The sequence below is a fragment of the Panthera leo genome, chromosome C1 (assembly GCF_018350215.1).
Source record: "Panthera leo isolate Ple1 chromosome C1, P.leo_Ple1_pat1.1, whole genome shotgun sequence".
Taxonomy (NCBI): domain Eukaryota; kingdom Metazoa; phylum Chordata; class Mammalia; order Carnivora; family Felidae; genus Panthera; species Panthera leo.
In genome coordinates, this window is record NC_056686.1 from 158,292,691 (window position 1) to 158,311,003 (window position 18,313).

Below are 18,313 nucleotides of genomic sequence, written 5' to 3' on the forward strand. Positions count from 1 at the left end.
AGGGCTCCTCCCAAATTTCTGTAGCCCCCTTGCCAGCGGCCCCTCCTGGCACATAGCTGCATCTGGTGAGAGAGATGCCTGTGCCTGATGACACTCCCATTCCAAGATACTCGGTGGTGATTGGGCGAATGGAGGCAGCTGCAGACAACATGGATTCTCAAACCTTCAGGACCACTCTCTTGCCTGTACATGGGCCACTTCAAAAGTGGTGAAATTTTCTTTGTAATCCTTCCTCTCAATAGGAAATCTCTGAAGATTTCACGTGTGAAAATTTGATGTGGCAGCAACGTTGCTTTCTAACCCTTCAGCTGGGACTTTTCAAACTGAATGATCTAGGTGGAAAAACATTAAAAGGAAAGATGTTATAACAAGGTTTCATTGCATATTTCCTTGTTTGGGAAACATTCTGCTTGCTACTAATAAACTAGAGAAAAGTTCAAAAGGCTCAAGGGAAGAAAGAAAAGAGGAAGTTTCAAAAGGAACTTGAAGAATCCATTTCTGTCTTTGAATTGTGAATTCTAACTTCCAAATAGGAGTTTGGGGTTTTAAAGGAGTTAGGAACTGGGGAGAAACTAGAAAAACAAAAGTAGTGCCAAAGGGAATATTCTCTGAGCCTCAAAGTCTGGTTTTGCTTCAGAATCTAGAACTGAGTTTGGCTCTATTTTCTCCTGTCCAGGCTCCCCAGGTCTTTCCCTTGGAATTTGATGTGAAGTGAAAATCAACAGTAAAGTCTCTTTATCTTGACTTCCATTGGTTCCTCCTTTTATTCGGATGGGGGTGGGTGGGCAAGATGAGCTCCCACATTATATCTGCAAAGGACTCCAGCACCATGACTGCTGAAATATTTGATTGTTCCTGATTCTGTAACTTACAAATTGGGCATTCAGCTCTTAAGAGGATGCCTTTTGGTAACTGTCTCTCAGAGTTTTCATTTTTCACTTCCATGCTGGTTTCTCCTCCATGCTGGAAGTTCAGAAAATGGGTCTGGCAGGATGAGCTGACTCCAAATGATGAGGTTCCAGGGTCACAGCCATAGGCAGTGCTTGCCTCCTCTGAAACAGCAGCTCTAATGAGCCAATCCTGTCAGGAAGCCCTGAGGGGTGAGTTCTTTCTCACACAGAGGCCTGCTTCTTTCTGTTTAAGAATGTATTTCAGTCAGTAGATAATTATATATTTAGCATCTATCTAGATATGGTGTTATACATAGTCCTTTCTGGAAGGAATAAGAGAGAATCTCAGCCTGAATAGTCAGGGACAGATATTGCGGATCCTAAAATGTATAAAGGATACACAAAAGAAATGTAAATTATGAATAGGCATGTAAATCAATACTTGGGGACAATATAAGCACTGAGTCTATACAAGTAAAAATAGAAGGAAAAGTCATGGAAATATCATGTGTTGATTGAGGTAAAACTTCTTTTAACTATAAAGACTTCTTGGAAGAGGTTTTTGTTTTGTTTTTTGTTTTGTTTGTTCGTTTTAATGTAGAGTAGAGAAAATTGAGCAGTCTGGGAGTAATGAGGCATGCTAAGCCAGGGTCTACAGCACTGGAAAGGAGAGGTAGGCAGCGGGATGATTAAGTGAACAGAATGCGAGGAAAGGACTCAGGGCAGAGGGAAGGAAGCAAGATGGAGAAATGATGGCAGTCTGTTGAGCCAAGAGTGGGCTTCTGATGCCTTTTGAAACAGTGTGGGTGGTCAAGTCAGGCTTCTAAAGAGAACAGTTTCAGGGTGACAAAGGAAACTTATACAGGGGTGTTAAAGACTGACTAGGAGAGCCAGGGTGCTCCCATGTGTCTCTGTGGAACTGTGTATGAGTAGATGCTCAATAAATACTTCTACATTCTACTTTTTTTTTTAAGTTTATTTATTTATTTTGAGAGAGAGAGAGAGTATGGGGGGGGCAGAGAGAGAGGGAGAGAGGGAGAGAGAGAGAATCTCATGCAGGCTCCACTCTGTCATCGCAGAGAACAATGTGGGGCTCAAACCCACCAACCTGAGATCATGACCTGAGCTGAAGTTGGATGCTTAATCGACTGAGCTACCTAGGTGCCCCTACATTCTACATTAAGACCTAGCATCCATTTTGAGTTAATTTTTGGTGAGGTGTAAGGTTGAAGTTCATTTTTTTTCTGTATGTCCAGTTCTAAAACGTTTGAAATGACTATCCTTTCTCCATTGAATTACTTTAGCATTTGTCAAAAATCAGTGGTTATATTTGTGTGGGTCTGTTTCATTGATCTATGTATGGAATTCTTCAATACCACATTGTCTTTACTATTGTAGCTTTATAATAAATCTTTATTTATTTTTTTCAATATATGAAATTTATTGTCAAATTGGTTTCCATACAACACCCAGTGCTCATCCCAAAAGGTGCCCTCCTCAATACCCATCACCCACCCTCCCCTCCCTCCCACCCCCCATCAACCCTCAGTTTGTTCTCAGTTTTTAAGAGTCTCTTATGCTTTAGCTCTCTCCCACTCTAACCTCCTTTTTTTTTTTTCTTCCCCTCCCCCATGGGTTTCTGTTAAGTTTCTCAGGATCCACCTAAGAGTGAAAACATATGGTATCTGTCTTTCTCTGTATGGCTTATTTCACTTAGCATCACACTCTCCAGTTCCATCCACGTTGCTACAAAGGGCCATATTTCATTCTTTCTCATTGCCACGTAGTGCTCCATTGTGTATATAAACCACAATTTCTTTATCCATTCGTCAGTTGATGGACATTTAGGCTCTTTCCACAATTTGGCTATTGTTGAGAGTGCTGCTATAAACATTGGGGTACAAGTGCCCCTATGCATCAGCACTCCTGTATCCCTTGGGTAAATTCCTAGCAGTGCTATTGCTGGGTCATAGGGTAGGTCTATTTTTAATTTTTTGAGGAACCTCCACACTGTTTTCCAGAGTGGCTGTACCAGTTTGCATTCCCACCAACAGTGCAAGACGGTTCCCGTTTCTCCACATCCTCGCCAGCATCTATAGTCTCCTGATTTGTTCATCTTGGCCACTCTGACTGGCGTGAGGTGATATCTGAGTGTGGTTTTGATTTGTATTTCCCTGATGAGGAGCGATGTTGAGCATCTTTTCATGTGCCTGTTGGCCATCTGGATGTCTTCTTTAGAGAAGTGTCTATTCATGTTTTCTGCCCATTTCTTCACTGGGTTATTTGTTTTTCGGGTGTGGAGTTTGGTGAGCTCTTTATAGATTTTGGATACTAGCCCTGTGTCTGATATGTCATTTGCAAATATCTTTTCCCATTCTGTTGGTTGCCTTTTAGTTTTTTTGGTTGTTTCCTTTGCTGTGCAGAAGCTCTTTATCTTCATAAGGTCCCAGTAGTTCATTTTTGCTTTTAATTCCCTTGCCTTTGGGGATGTGTCCAGTAAGAAATTGCTATGGCTGAGGTCAGAGCGGTCTTTTACTGCTTTCTCCTCTAAGGTTTTGATGGTTTCCTGTCTCACATTAAGGCCTTTATCCATTTTGAGTTTATTTTTGTGAATGGTGTGAGAAAGTGGTCTAGTTTCAACCTTCTGCATGTTGCTGTCCAGTTCTCCCAGCACCATTTGTTAAAGAGACTGTCTTTTTTCCATTGGATGTTCTTTCCTGCTTTGTCAAAGATGAGTTGGCCATACGTTTGTGGGTCTAGTTCTGGGGTTTCTATTCTATTCCATTGGTCTATGTGTCTGTTTTTGTGCCAATACCATGCTGTCTTGATGATGACAGATTGGTAGTAGAGGCTAAAGTCTGGGATTGTGATGCCTCCTGCTTTGGTCTTCTTCTTCAAAATTACTTTGGCTATTCAGGGCCTTTTGTGGTTCCATATGAATTTTAGGATTGTTTGTTCTAGCTTCGAGAAGAATGCTGGTGCAATTTTGATTTGGATTGCATTGAATGTGTAGATAGCTTTGGGTAGTATTGACATTTTGACAGTATTTATTCTTCCAATCCATGAGCATGGAATATTTTTCCATTTCTTTATATCTTCTTCGATTTCCTTCATAAGCTTTCTATAGTTTTCAGTATACAGATCTTTTACATCTTTGGTTAAATTTATCTCTAGGTATTTTATGCTTCTTGGTGCAATTGTGAATGGGATCAGTTTCTTTATTTGTCTTTCTGTTGCTTCATTATTAGTCTATAAGAATGCAACAGATTTCTGTACATTGATTTTGTATCCTGCAACTTTGCTAAATTCATGTATCAGTTCTAGCAGACTTTTGCTGGAGTCTATCAGATTTTCCATGTATAATATCATGTCATCTGAAAAAAGTGAAAGCTTGACTTCATCTTTGCCAATTTTGATGCATTTGATTTCCTTTTGTTGTCTGATGGCTGATGCTAGAACTTCCAACACTATGTTAAACAACAGCGGTGAGAGTGGACATCCCTGTCGTGTTCCTGATCTCAGGGAAAAAGCTCTCAGTTTTTCCCCGTTGAGGATGATGTTAGCTGTGGGCTTTTCATAAATGGCTTTTATGATCTTTAAGTATGTTCCTTCTATCCCGACTTTCTCTAGGGTTTTTATTAAGAAAAGTTGCTGAATTTTGTCAAATGCCTTTTCTGCATCGATTGACAGGATCATACGGTTCTTCTCTTTTTTTTTTTGTTAATGTGATGTATCACGTTGATTGATTTGCGAATGTTGAACCAGCCCTGCATCCCAGGAATGAATCCCACTTGATCATGGTGAATAATTCTTTTTATATGCCGTTGAATTCAATTTGCTAGTATCTTACTGAGAATTTTTGCATCCATATTCATCAGGGATATTGGCCTGTAGTTCTCTTTTTTTAATGGGTCTCTGTCTGGTTTAGGAAACAAAGTAATACTGGCTTCATAGAATGAGTCTGGAAGTTTTCCTTCCCTTTCTATTTTTTGGAATAGCTTGAGAAGGATAGGTATTATCTCTGCTTTAAACGTCTGGTAGAACTCCCCTGGGAAGCCATCTGGTCCTGGACTCTTATTTGTTGGGAGATTTTTGATGACTGATTCAATTTCTTTGCTGGTTATGGGTCTGTTCAAGCTTTCTATTTCCTCCTGATTGAGTTTTAGAAGAGTGTGGGTGTTTAGGAATTTGTCCATTTCTTCCAGGTTGTCCAGTTTGTTGGCATATAATTTTTCATAGTATTCCCTGATAATTGTTTGTATCTCTGAGGGATTGGTTGAAATAATTCCATTTTCATTCATGATTTTATCTATTTGGGTCATCTCCCTTTTCTTTTTGAGAAGCCTGGCTAGAGGTTTATCAATTTTGCTTATTTTTTCAAAAAACCAACTCTTGGTTTCATTGATATGCTCTACAGTTTTTTTTAGATTCTATATTGTTTATTTCTGCTCTGATCTTTATGATTTTTCTTCTTCTGCTGGGTTTGGGGTGTCTTTGCTGTTCTGCTTCTATTTCCTTTAGGTGTGCTGTTAGATTTTGTATTTGGGATTTTTCTTGTTTCTTGAGATAGGCCTGGATTACAATGTATTTTCCTCTCAGGACTGCCTTCGCTGCATCCCAAAGCATTTGGATTGTTGTATTTTCATTTTCGTTTGTTTCCATATATTTTTTAATTTCTTCTCTAATTGCCTGGTTGACCCACTCATTCTTCAGTAGGGTGTTCTTTAACCTCCATGCTTTTGGAGGTTTTCCAGACTTTTTCCTGTGGTTGATTTCAAGCTTCATAGCATTGTGGTCTGAAAGTATGCATGGTATGATCTCAATTCTTGTATATTTATGAAGGGCTGTTTTGTGACCCAGTATGTGATCTATCTTGGAGAATGTTCCATGTGCACTCGAGAAGGAAGTATATTCTGTTGCTTTGGGATGCAGAGTTCTAAATATATCTGTCGGGGGGCCTGGATGGCTCAGTCGCTTAAGCGGCCGACTTCGGCTCGGTCATGATCTCACAGTCCGTGAGTTCGAGCCCCTCGTCGGGCTCTGTGCTGACAGTTCAGAGCCTGGAGCCTGCTTCAGATTCTGTGTCTCCCTCTCTCTCTGACCCTCCCTTGTTCATGCTCTGTCTCTCTCTGTCTCAAAAATAAACATTAAAAAAAATTTAAAAAAATATATGTGTCAAGTCCATCTGATCCAATGTATCATTTAGGGCCCTTGTTTCTTTATTGACCGTGTGTCTAGATGATCTATCCATTGTTGTAAGTGGAGTGTTAAAGTCCCCTGCAATTACCACATTCTTATCAATAAGGTTGCTTATGTTTGTGAGTAATTGTTTTATATATTTGGGGGCTCCCCTATTCGGCACATAGACATTTATAATTGTTAGCTCTTCCTGATGGATAGACCCTGTGATTATTATATAATGCCCTCTTCATCTCTTGTTACAGCCTTTAATTTAAAGTCTAGTTTATCTGATGTAAGTATGGCTACTGCAGCTTTCTTTTGACTTCCAGTAGCATGATAAATAGTTCCCATCCCCTCACTCTCAATCTGAAGGTGTCCTCAGGTCTAAAATGAGTCTCTTGTAGACAGCAAATAGATGGGTCTTGTTTTTTTATCCATTCTGATACCCTATGTCTTTTGGTTGGCGCATTTAGTCCATTTACATTCAGTGTTATTATAGAAAGATACGGGTTTAGAGTCATTGTGATGTCTGTAGGTTTCATGCTTAGAGCGATGTCTCTGGTACTTTGTCTCACAGGATCCCCCCTAGGATCTCTTGTAGGGCTGGTGTAGTGGTGACGAAAAAAATACGGAACGCTTCACGAATTTGTGTGTCATCCTTGCGCAGGGGCCATGCTAATCTTCTCTGTATCATTCCAATTTTAGTATATGTGCTGCCGAAGCGAGCACTATAATAAATCTTTAAACAGGTAGTGCAATCCATCCAAGTTTATTCTTTTAAAAAAAAATTTTTTTAATGTTTATTTATTGTGAGAGACAGAACATGAGTGGGGGAGGGCCAGAGAGAGAAGGAGACACAGAATCTGAAGCAGGCTCCAGGCTCTGAGCTGTCAGCACAGAGCCTGACATGGGGCTTGAACCCACGAACTGTAAGATCATGACCTGAGTTGAAGTCAGATGTTTAACTGACTGAGCCAGCCAAGCACCCCAATCTTTTTCAAAATTGTTTTGGCTATTTCAGTTCCTTTGCCTTTCCATATAAAATGTAAAAGTAATTTGTCTATATTTGTACAAAATCCTGCTACAATTTTGACTGGAATTGCATGAAATCTACACATCAATTTGAGAAGAATTGACATCTTTATTAAGTCTTTCAATCCACAAACACAGTATGTCTATTTATTTAGATCTTACTTGATTTATTTCATCATTACAGTTGGCCCTTGAACAGCATAGGTTTGAACTGCACGGGTCCACTTGTGTGCAGATTTTTTTCAATAAATGTAGTACAGTACTGTAAATGTAGTTTCTCTTCCTTATAATTTTCTTGGTAATATTTTCTTTTCTCTAGCTTACTTTATTGTAAGAATACAGCATATAATACATATAACGTACAAAATATGTGTTAATCGACTGTTTTAATTTATTCATTAAGGCTTCCAGTCAACAGTAGCCTGTTAGTAGGTAAGTTTTGGGGGAATCAAAAGTTACATATGGATTTTTGATTGTGTAGGGGATTGGTGCTCCAACCCCTGTGTTGTTCAAAAGTCAGCTGTGTTTTGTTTCAACATAGAGATCCTGTACATGTTTTTGTTAGATTTCTTACCTAAGTATTTCAGTTTTTGGAGCTAGTACACTTTTTTTGCTTGTTTGTTTTCAGTTGTTTGGCTAGTATACAGAAATATCATTGATTTTTTGAGGATTGACTTCACCCACAAACTTGCTAAATTCGCTTGTTAGTTCTAGGAGTTTTGTTTTGTTTTTTTAGATTCCTAGGGATTTTCTACATAGACAGTCATGTTGTCTATAAATAGGAATGTGTATTTTTCTTTTCAGTCTTATGCCTTTATTTCTTTTGCTTGCTTTAGTTCACTGGCTAGGACTTCCAGTATAATGTTGAATAGAAGTGAGAAGAGGAAACATCCTTGCTTTGTTCCTGATCTTGCAGGGATGCATTGTGTCTTACACCACTGTGTATGATGTTAGGTGTAGGTTTTATGTAGGATAACTTGTACTTGCTGATCCATCTCTCTGCAATGTTTTCCCTCAAAACATACCTATGACTAGCTTCTTCAATTTCACTAGGTGTTTTATCAAAATCTGCTTTCCCTGTTAAAATTTTCACCTACTCAATATTTTATATCCCCATTTCCTGTTTTATTTTTCTCCTTAGCACCTGTCACTACCTTATATAGCATATACACTTCTTTATCTTATTTATTTTCTGCCTCCACCATAATGTAAGTTCCAAGATGGCAGGGATTTTTGTCTGGTTTGTCCATTACTGTGTCCTCCCTGATATAAAATGGTCATTCAATATATGTTTGGTGAATAAATAGATGGGTGAACCAAACCTATTCCCATTTCTGTCTTCCTTCTAATCGAAATGACTCAACTATCCCTACCCTTATTACAGGTCAGCTCTCCACTTGTCCTCTGCCTTCCTTCCCCTTTCACTTTCACAAGGACTTTCATCATGCAGTTATTCCTCATCTCTTCTGCATCATCTGTTTATTCCTCATAATGTGACCATTCTCATCAACATAGTGTCTTCCATCTTTTTGACTTCTTGTTACAAATTGAATTATGTTCCCTCCAAAACATATGTTGGAGTCCTAAGCTCCATTACTTCAGAATGTGACCTTATTTAGAAATAAGGTCTTAGCAGAAGTAATCAAGGTAAAATGAAGTCATCAAGGTGGGCCCTAATCCAACATGACTGGTGCCCATATAAAAAAAGAAGACTTTGGACATAGGGAGAGTGCTGTATGAAAATGAAGGCAGATAGTAGGGTGATGCTTCTCTCACCTGAACCTCTTAACTAAATTCTGTTTCTACTCTTACCTTTTACAGTCTAACAGCTAAACCACAGTCTTTCCAAAAACGTAACTCTGATCATCTCATTCCTTTTCTTAAAACCTCCGATGGCCCCTTATCACATGTAGAACAAAATCCAAATTCCTTTCCTTTTCTATGAACTCTTACATGGTCCGTCCCTGCCCTTCTCTCTGTCCCTATCTCTTGAACTTTTACCCTTCACTCTCTGTCTTCATTCTGTTCCTCAGATATTCCAAGTCTTGTTCCTGACTCTGCAACTAGCTGCTCAGTCTGCCTGGAACATTCTTTCTCCAAATCTTTACAGGTCTGTTTCCATCTTGTGATCCAGAATCCTGCTCAAATATCACCTCCAAAGAGAGGCCTTCTCTGTCCACCCAGTGGAGAGTGGCCCCACACTTCCACACTAACTCTGTTATACTACCCTGTATAACTATCTCCGTTGGGATCTGACGTTGTCCTGTCCTATCTGTATATCACCCTCCTTCCCCAATCCCCAGTGCTAGACTGTAAGCTCCTTGAGAGCAGAGACCTTATTAGTCTTTTTTTTTTTTTTAACCATGGTATATCCAGGACCCAGAGCAATGCCCAGCGCATAGTAAGTCCTCAATAAATCTTTGTTAAATAACTTGGTAACTCCTGCAAGGTAGAAACTAAAGCTGAAATCCAAATCTTGACTCTGAATTTACTCTGTATTTAGAGAAAATTTAAGACTCTGTATTAATTTACTAGGGCTGCCACAATAAGGCAGTACAAATAAACAGTGGTTTAACCAAGAGAAATTTATTGTCTCACAGTTCTGCAATCTAGAAGTCCAAGATTAAACTGTCGAGAAGTTTGATTTCTTCTGATGCCTCTCTCCTTGACTTGCAGATGGCTGCCTTCTCAGTATTCTCACGTGGTCACCCCTTGGTCTCTGTGTATATTGTGTACCCCAATCTCCTCTTCTTATGAGGATACCAGTCATACTGGATTAGGGCTCACCCATATGACCTCATTTGACTTTAATCACCTTTTAGACGTCCTATCTCCAAATGCAGTCACATTCTGAAGTATTGGGGGTTAGGATGTGAACATATGAATTTGAGTGGGAGGGGGCGATACAGTGCAACCCGTAACAGGTCACTAAGAGCTGAGGGAGCTGTTCAATATAAGCCTGTTACCTATGGGACACATGGGGGCCACCACCTTTCCGCATAAGCCCCAGGGACAGCTGTAACCTGCCAGAGAGTGTTTGCAGCCTCACCCAGTCAGGGAAGGAGAGCTCTGCTCTCTCCCCTTTCCTTTCTCCCTTTTTCCACACCAGAGGAACTATCTAGAGAAGAGAGAAGACTTCCTCAAGCCATGAGAGCCATCAATCCAGCCTGGAAGGAAAGGGAGAATGGGGGAAAAAAGCTTTGAATTGATATGATATCAAAAGTTAAAAACAAATAAGAATGAATCTTCAAAACCAAAAGAAATATTTAATAACAGGAAATATCTGAAAATCTATGAATGGGACAGAAATAAGGTTAAGAGGACTGCCATCCTCACAGAAGGGTAGGAAAGCGTGGGTGGGGGAAGTGACAGGAAAAGGTGATATGTTTTTTGTTTATCCCCAATGAATTGAGATGCCTCAGTATGCTGATTTCATGCTCCAGGCACAGCAGAGAACCACAAAGCTTTCTGTATATGTGACCCTAGGAGGCTGGCAGTTTCCTCCCAGCACCAGCCTGGAGTGGGCGAGAGTCAGATTCTTGTCTCAGGAATAAGGCAAGTGACACAGAGGGTCACTCATGAATAACAGAAATAGCAAATGGTAATTACATGGGCTCTTCATCTCCAACAATCTGTAATCAGAACTGCAGTTCAGTGCTTGGTCTACCCAGCTGTGCAGTTCTGTCTCATGTAACCGTCTTGTGTACCTGAAAAGACTGTTAGCCCTGTGAGAACAGAGACCACGTCTTCTATTTTATGCATATGTATAGCATATGGTTGGGACTGTTTACAGTACTTCACAGCTCCACGCCATTGCCCACATGAGTTCTGCTTTCTGGAGTTACTTCTGTCCCCCACCTCCACACTCATCACCACACCTTCCATCATTCCCTCTCCTGCTTCCTAATCCTAATCTCCCAAACTCTGCCCTGACCTCACCTCCTTCAGGAAATTTTGGGTTGGGTCCAACTCCTTGCATCAGTGGAATGTAAATTCCATGAGGAAAGGATTTTGTCCATTTAGTTAGGTCCTCTTTCTAACTCCTAGAGAAGCCGCTGGCACCTACGAGGTGTTCATTTGACTCTGTTCAGGCAGAGAGTGCAGTTTGTGACCAGAATTTCCTGGTAGTCCTGAGAGCACTGGAAGCGTGTTGGAAATATGGGTCATCCCATGGTTTATGGTGTTAGCTGGAAGCTCACCATCATTGGACATCTATTTAACAAGTTGTGAAATTCGGAGAAGAACTTCCATTTAGAATTCTGTAATCTGAATCTAGAAGAACAAGTATGAAGCCCTGTTTGGACTCGGGACCCAGAGAAGTACAGATGTGATTGCAGAGAAGTACAGATGTGATTGGAATCTGAAATGGATGGCTAGCCCCCTTCCAGGCTGCAGTGGTCAGGATGGGGACTTTCCCAGAAGCAAAGAGCACACAGTTGACTAAAGTATAAACTGTACCAAGAAGCATGAGATCCACTTACTTGCTCAGAAATGTGGCTGCCCTGGGGGCTGTGGGTGACGTGTGGCCACAATCTGTGCTGCCTCGGGGAGGTTCCATGAAGGACAGCATCCTCCTCTGCCTTCTGTCCTGGCAACAGCTGGACAGCTGCAGGAGAAACCTCACACCTTTTCAGCCCTTGCCTAGAAGAATCTTTGATTTTCTTTGTTAGGCTTATTGAAGCCAAGATGCAGGCATAGTGTGGTTGCGGTGGTAAGACAGCGTATCTTGTAATTCTTGTTGTGTTTTTTCCCCTACCCTGAATGCTTTTAGGTTTTGAGTTTGCATTCTCCAAGTGCTGTTTTCTTTATGTTGAAATGTAAGCAGCTTAAGTGTTTCATTCCTTTTTAAAAATCTACTTTTAGTTTCTTCTAGCCCATCAGCTGTGGTGGAGTAAAGAGCCCTGGGCCATAAGTCAGGAGACTTAGATGTCGATTGGTACTTTGCATCCCTCATGTTTAATTCTCTGAACCAGCTTCCCACCTGTACATTGAGGGGTTTGCATGAAGGACCTCCCCTGATTAGATGGAAACTTAAAGTCAAACAGACAAACCCCTAATAATCTCTAGCCCAAACCTTCAGTCTGGAGTTTGAAAGCTCTCACTGGGCTCTGTTTTGTTTTTCGATCTGTAGAACCATGCTGTCCAGTGGGGTGTAAAATGTTCTAATACCACATTTTAAAAAGCAAAAAGAAACAGGTTGTCTTAGTTTGTTCAGGATGCTATAACAAAATACCACAGACTGGATGGCTTATAAATAACAGAAATTTATTTCTCATGGTTCTGGAGGCTGGAAAATCCAAGCTCAAGGTGCCAGCAGATTTAGTGTCTGGTAAGAGCCCGTTTCCTGGTTCACAGAGCCTTTCTACTATGTTCTTGTATAATGGAAGGGTCAAGGGAACTCTCTGGGGTTTCTTTTGTAAGGATGCTGATCCATTCATGAGGGCTCTGCCTTCTTGAATCATGTAACCACCTCTCACAGACCCCCACCTCCCTGCTCAGAAACCTGGGTGCATGTGTATATCATCACATATGAATGGGGGTTAGGATTTCACATATGAATGGGGGGACATAAACAGTCAGTCTGTAGCACAGGTGAAGGTGCAATGATTTTAATAATATACCTTTACTCAATATATCACAAATATTATTCAACATGTACTCAATATAAATCTTACTAATGTGATATTTTACTTTTTTGTTGCGTGGAGTTCCCGAAATCTGGTATGTATTTTGTACTTATGACACATCCTAATTTAGACTAGCCACATTTTCACGTGCACAGTACCCACCATATTGCATAGCTGTAGCTCTAAAGAAGCACTGCCCTGGCCACAAAAGTGCCTTATTTCTGCTTTCTAAGAGAAGTGCAGAAATGCCAAAGAGCTCTTCTTGCTGGTCCTCCCAAGGAAAGTAAATTCTTGTTGCTTCATAAAATAATATTTTATTGTATCCAGATTACTGTTTTTCTGTGTAGGAGAGAAATTACCCTTCTGGATTTGCAGAGTTCCAGTTCCACAAACTTCTAAAATTTCCCTTGATTCTCTTTGCAGGGATAGAAATATTGCTATATTATCAGTAGTAAGAGCAGTGTTTCCTAAAATGTGTTGCATGCAGCACTAGGTTTGTGGGATGTGAAGAGGTGTGAGGGGAATAAGAGATTTCCATGGTCAGAAAGTGTGAGGAATACTGATTGTGAAAATCCAATACATATCTTTATTGCAGAAATACTAAGAGATGCCTCTCTCATGTATAGGGCTTCCAAAACCAATAAGATGCTTTTTGTGGAAAGCATCTTGAGGATCAGGAGTCAAGTGGGACTGAGGCAATGCCAGGCAGAGAATTTTCTCCCCGACTTTCTTTTCCAGGGCAACCTTGCCATGTGGGTCTTAAATCCATTCCCAAAAGTTCCTTGTGCTTTCTTAACTCCAGGGCCCCCGCTGATGCTATGTTCTTGAGAAAGAAAAACTGAGCTCAATAATGAGTTGTGATAATGGCTCTAATATTGGGAGCGTTAGTATCTGTTGTGAATCAGAGCCACTATCTTTCCTCAACACATTTTAATAGTTCTTTCATAGGTCCTAAATGTGACAGTGAATGTACATTTTATTTTAAAGTGGCCGTTCAATTTAGAGACATTTTGTTTTATTTCTTTAATGATCCTGTCAAGTATAGCAAATGTGGCAGCTGTGATGTTTTTCAAATGGTCAAAAATGCAAGAAAAGTAAATTCTGCTTCTCTCGGCCAGCATCCTTCACATTCATAGAAAAGAAATATGTTCCCATTTAAGATGAAAGGTTCTTTGCTTTCATTTCATAGCTCATATTGGAGAAAAAGTCTCAAGGCCATTTACAGTTTATTAATTTATCCCACTATAAAATCTCTTTATAATGGGGCTTTCAGGTCATTTTAACCCTCCTCCTCCCTTCTCTTACTAAAAGATAACTCCAGGCATTTCAAATCAAATGAATTAGAAACAAAGCCATTATAATTATAATTATAATCTCTCCACTTAGAGGTGGATCACAATTTAACACTTTTTCCCCAGGAATTTGGGTCATATTAATAGAAATTGTAGTTTTCTCTTTAGAATACAAGACCAGCTTCTGACAGTCTGGTCCATATGTTAGATGCATATAAAAGTTAATCATCTTGCTCTGGTGCCAGCTTGTGTGTGAAGAAAAGCTGTAAACCACAGCTGTATGGAGTAACAATTGTGAACTTTACTGGCTTGCACATGTGAGACGTCAGTAAACTAAGTAAAATGTCACTTTACGGAACTGGAGAGTTGAAGTGGGAGAGAGGATCGCTAAGATTTCATTAAGGTTTGTACTTAGTAGAGTTCATTCCATTCTTTACATTTCACAAGGATAGTTCAAGTTACACAAACCCTGAATCAGCTGTTTTCCAGATGACTAGGTTTGGCTTAGCCACAACAATAGTGATCCCACAACAGTGGGATCACCGGGTGGTTGACCTGGTTTGGTGTGTGAATGATAAAAAAAATCCAGATATCATCTAACATCAGTTGTGTTCAATCAGTTTGGCCAGGCCGCAGTCCCATCAATTACTCAGTAGTCTGCCTTGAATATGATAAAAAAAACTCGGAAACTACTGTAAAATCTTAAATTAGGCCATCCTAGTTGATGGACCGTCTTAGTGTTGACTGCGCAGTGCTGTGTACTGCTGATAGCCAACTTTGGGCAAGAAACTTGAATACCCTTTGCCTCAGTTTCCTTTCTTTGTGGATTGGGCACCCAGCCCACAGGACTGTCACATCAAATAATGCTTTTCAACCACTTAGCACATATCTACTACACTGTAAACATTCAGTAAATGTTAGTATTTAAGAATTGTTAGCTCTTCTAGGGAAGTCTGGGTGGCTCAGGCTGTTAAGTGTCTGACTTCATCTCAGGTTGTGATCTTGCCATCCTGGGTTTGAGTCCGATGTTGGGCTCTGTGCTGACATCTCAGAGCCTGAAGCCTCCTTTGGATTCTGTGTCTCCCTCTCTCTCTGCCCCTCCCTCACTCATGCTTTGTCTCTCTTGCTCTCAAAAATAAATGAACATTAAAAAACATTTTTTTAAAGATAATATTACATTATGTGGTCTTTCTGTTGAGAATTTCTGATTTCTGTATTTTAAAAATAATATCTTAATGGGGCACCTGAGTGGCTCAGCCAGTTAAACGTCTTACTCTTGACTTTCGCTCAGATCATGATCTCCCGGTTTGTGAGTTCAAGCCCCAGATTGGGCTCCATGCTGACGCTGTGGAGCCTGCTTGGGATTCTCCTTCTCTCCCTCTGTCTGCCCTTCTCCTGCTATGCTCTCTCTCTCTCTGTTTCTCTCAAAGTAAATAAACTAAAAAAAAATAAAATGTTAAAAAAATATAAAAATAATATCTTAATAAATGGGAGAGAATAAAATAAACCCTCAGATCTTATATCCTCAGTTTGTTTTCTTTTCTAGTCAAACAACCCAGCATTTAATAAGGCTCTAGGCAATAGAAAATTGGATATTCTATAAAACTCCCAATTAACCAGAATCCCTAATTAATAACATTTTTGTAAATCTCAAAATGTATGCTGAAAAGATTGTCTCTGAGTCAGGTGATTTGGCTTAAACCAAAACTCCTTGGTCAAGTAGGCCCTCTGGGGGTTCCATGTGGCTCCAATCAATCCCCTATACCAGCAACATCTGCATCTCTACTCACCACTGAAACTCTGTTAACCGTAAATTTAATAGGAACACTTTGTTCCCAAAGCTCAATAAACATTTGTCCAGCCCTCTGGATGATGAAACCCAGATACAAAGAAATTAAGTAACTCATTCAAGCACTCCTAACCCGTAAGGGGCAGACCTGAGACAAACCTCAGGTGGTTTGACACCAGAACTCACAATCCTAACCACTTCACCTCTGTAATCCAGACCTCCAGTAGTTTGAGCAAAGGGTCTGAAATATGAAAGTAACATGGCATGGACAGAAACCAGCAAAATAGGTTATGTGGAGGGAAGTGAGGTGTACTGGGGCCTGCTCCTAAAGAGTATTGGATGTAATGTTAAATAAAAATTTAATGCTACACAATTTATTCACTCATTCAGTCATGTATTATTTGAGTGCTTACTCTTTGCTAAGTTTACCACTGGGTAGAGAGTGGTAAATAGAATAGACTTAGTGCCCTCCCTCATGGACCTTATACTCCAGTGAGAAGAAACAGTGTTAATTAGATTCATGGATACCTTTCAGTGTTCCATCAACGAACATCTTTAGCTTTGATGAGACATTCTCTAGAAACACTTAACCCATAAATCTGTTTCATTCAGATTCATTACACATCCATGGTGCTACATAACTCTGCAAAATGATTCACAGTCCATTGCTTATCTACTTGGGATAATGAGCCTTGGTGTTCTTGGATGACTGAGGAAGAACATGTGATACTGAAGTTTGACAGAAAATGGTAGATATGATCCATCTCTAGAAGGCAAGGGTAGAAGTCGTCTAAAATGTGGTGGTGCATTGAGCATCTTCAGTGAACATTTTTCTTTAGCATCTACTATGTGTAGGGCACTTTCCAAGTCTTTAGCAGGTGCTGAAGAAATCTTTTTTGATGAGACAGTCTCCAGAAACATTAAACTTTGATTGAGAATAGAAATACTTCATGCCTGGCCTCGCTTGTAATCTCTATAAGGAATCATTTCTAAAGATAAATCCCAGGGGCGCTTGGGTGGCTCAGTCAGTTAAGTGTCCGACTTCAGCTCAGGTCATGATCTTGCAGTCTATGAGTTCAAGCCCCACATCAGGCTCTGTGCTGACAGCTCTGAGCCTGGAGCCTGCTTCAGATTCTGTGTCTCCCTCTCTCTTTGCTCCTCCCCTGCTCACACTGTTTGTCTGTCTGTCTCTCTCTCTCTCAAAAATAAACTTAAAAAAAATTTTTAAAGATAAATCCTACGTAAAGTAGAATATTTATATTGATTTGAAAGGACTCGGACACATGTATACTGACTAGCTGCAGCCTCTAGAATTAGCACAGACTTGTTATGCTTGTGGAATTACTTCATCAGAGAAATAGTCTTTTGTACTGACTTTTATTCTTAATAGGTTCTGTTTTTTTTTTAAACAAAAACCAAAAAACAGTAGTTATGGCACCCCAAGTATGTAAGTTAAGACTTTAATTTGCAGTGTTTTTGAAATTAGATGGTTATTTTGTATGCTATATCACAAGGACAAAGGCTCAAAAAAATTATGCCATGTTCTTAAGAAATAAAATATAATTTTATCCTTTAACACCATGACACATATGAGGTTCAGTAGAACTTTCTGGGCACTGCCATTTTATGAATTGGTAACAATAAAACAAAAATCATACACACACACACACACACACACACACACACACACACGTGACATGAGAGAGAAGAAGAATGTGGGTGTGTGGGTGTTCAGAAAACCCATGCCAGTGTAGCTAAGATAGGAGTAATGCTGGCAAGTAGGCATGTTGTAAGTTTTGTTCCCTGCAGAATGTTGCCTTTCTCGGTATGTCTCTTCTTATTTTCTGTTTCTTTTTAGTATTAAAAAAATTTTTTTAATGTTTGTTTACTTTTGACAGAGAGAGACAGAGCATGAATGGGGGAGGGGCAGAAAAAGAGGGAGACACATAATCCTTTTTTTAAAAACATAATTTATTGTCAAATTGGTTTCCATAGAAAACCCAGTGCTCATCCCAACAGGTGCCCTCCTCAATGCCCATCACCCACCCTCTCCTCCCTCCCACCCCCCATCAACCCTCAGTTTGTTCTCAGTGTTTAAGAGTCTTTTATGGTTTGCCTCCTTCCCTCTCTATAACTTACTTTCCCCCCTCCTCTCTCCCCCATGGTCTTCTGTTAAGTTTCACAGGATCCACATATGAGTGAAAACATATGGTGTCTATCTTTCTCTGTCTGACTTATTTCACTTAGCATAGTACCCTCCAGTTCCATCCACATTGCTGCAAATGGCCAGATTTCATTCTTTCTCAATGCCAAGTAGTATTCCATTGTGTTTATAAACCACATCTTCTTTATCCATTCGGGGAGACACATAATTCTAAGAAGGCTCCAAGCTCTGAGCTGTCAGCACAGAGCCTGACACTGGGCTCGAACTCACAGACTGCGAGATGGTGACCTGAGCTGAAGTTGGATGCTTAACTGACTGAGCCACCCAGGCGCCCCTAT

General features: G+C 40.1%; 1 protein-coding gene and 1 non-coding gene across 2 annotated transcripts in view; one reads left to right on the forward strand and one right to left on the reverse strand.

The window, feature by feature from the left end:
* MYO3B (myosin IIIB) overlaps nt 1-18,313 on the forward strand; it is a 226,165-nt gene that overhangs the window by 25,182 nt on the left and 182,670 nt on the right. The gene's annotated exons all lie outside the window — the stretch shown is intronic.
* Nucleotides 6,694-6,800, reverse strand: LOC122228909. Its single transcript, XR_006206796.1, has one exon. It is a non-coding gene; the product is annotated as a U6 spliceosomal RNA (small nuclear RNA).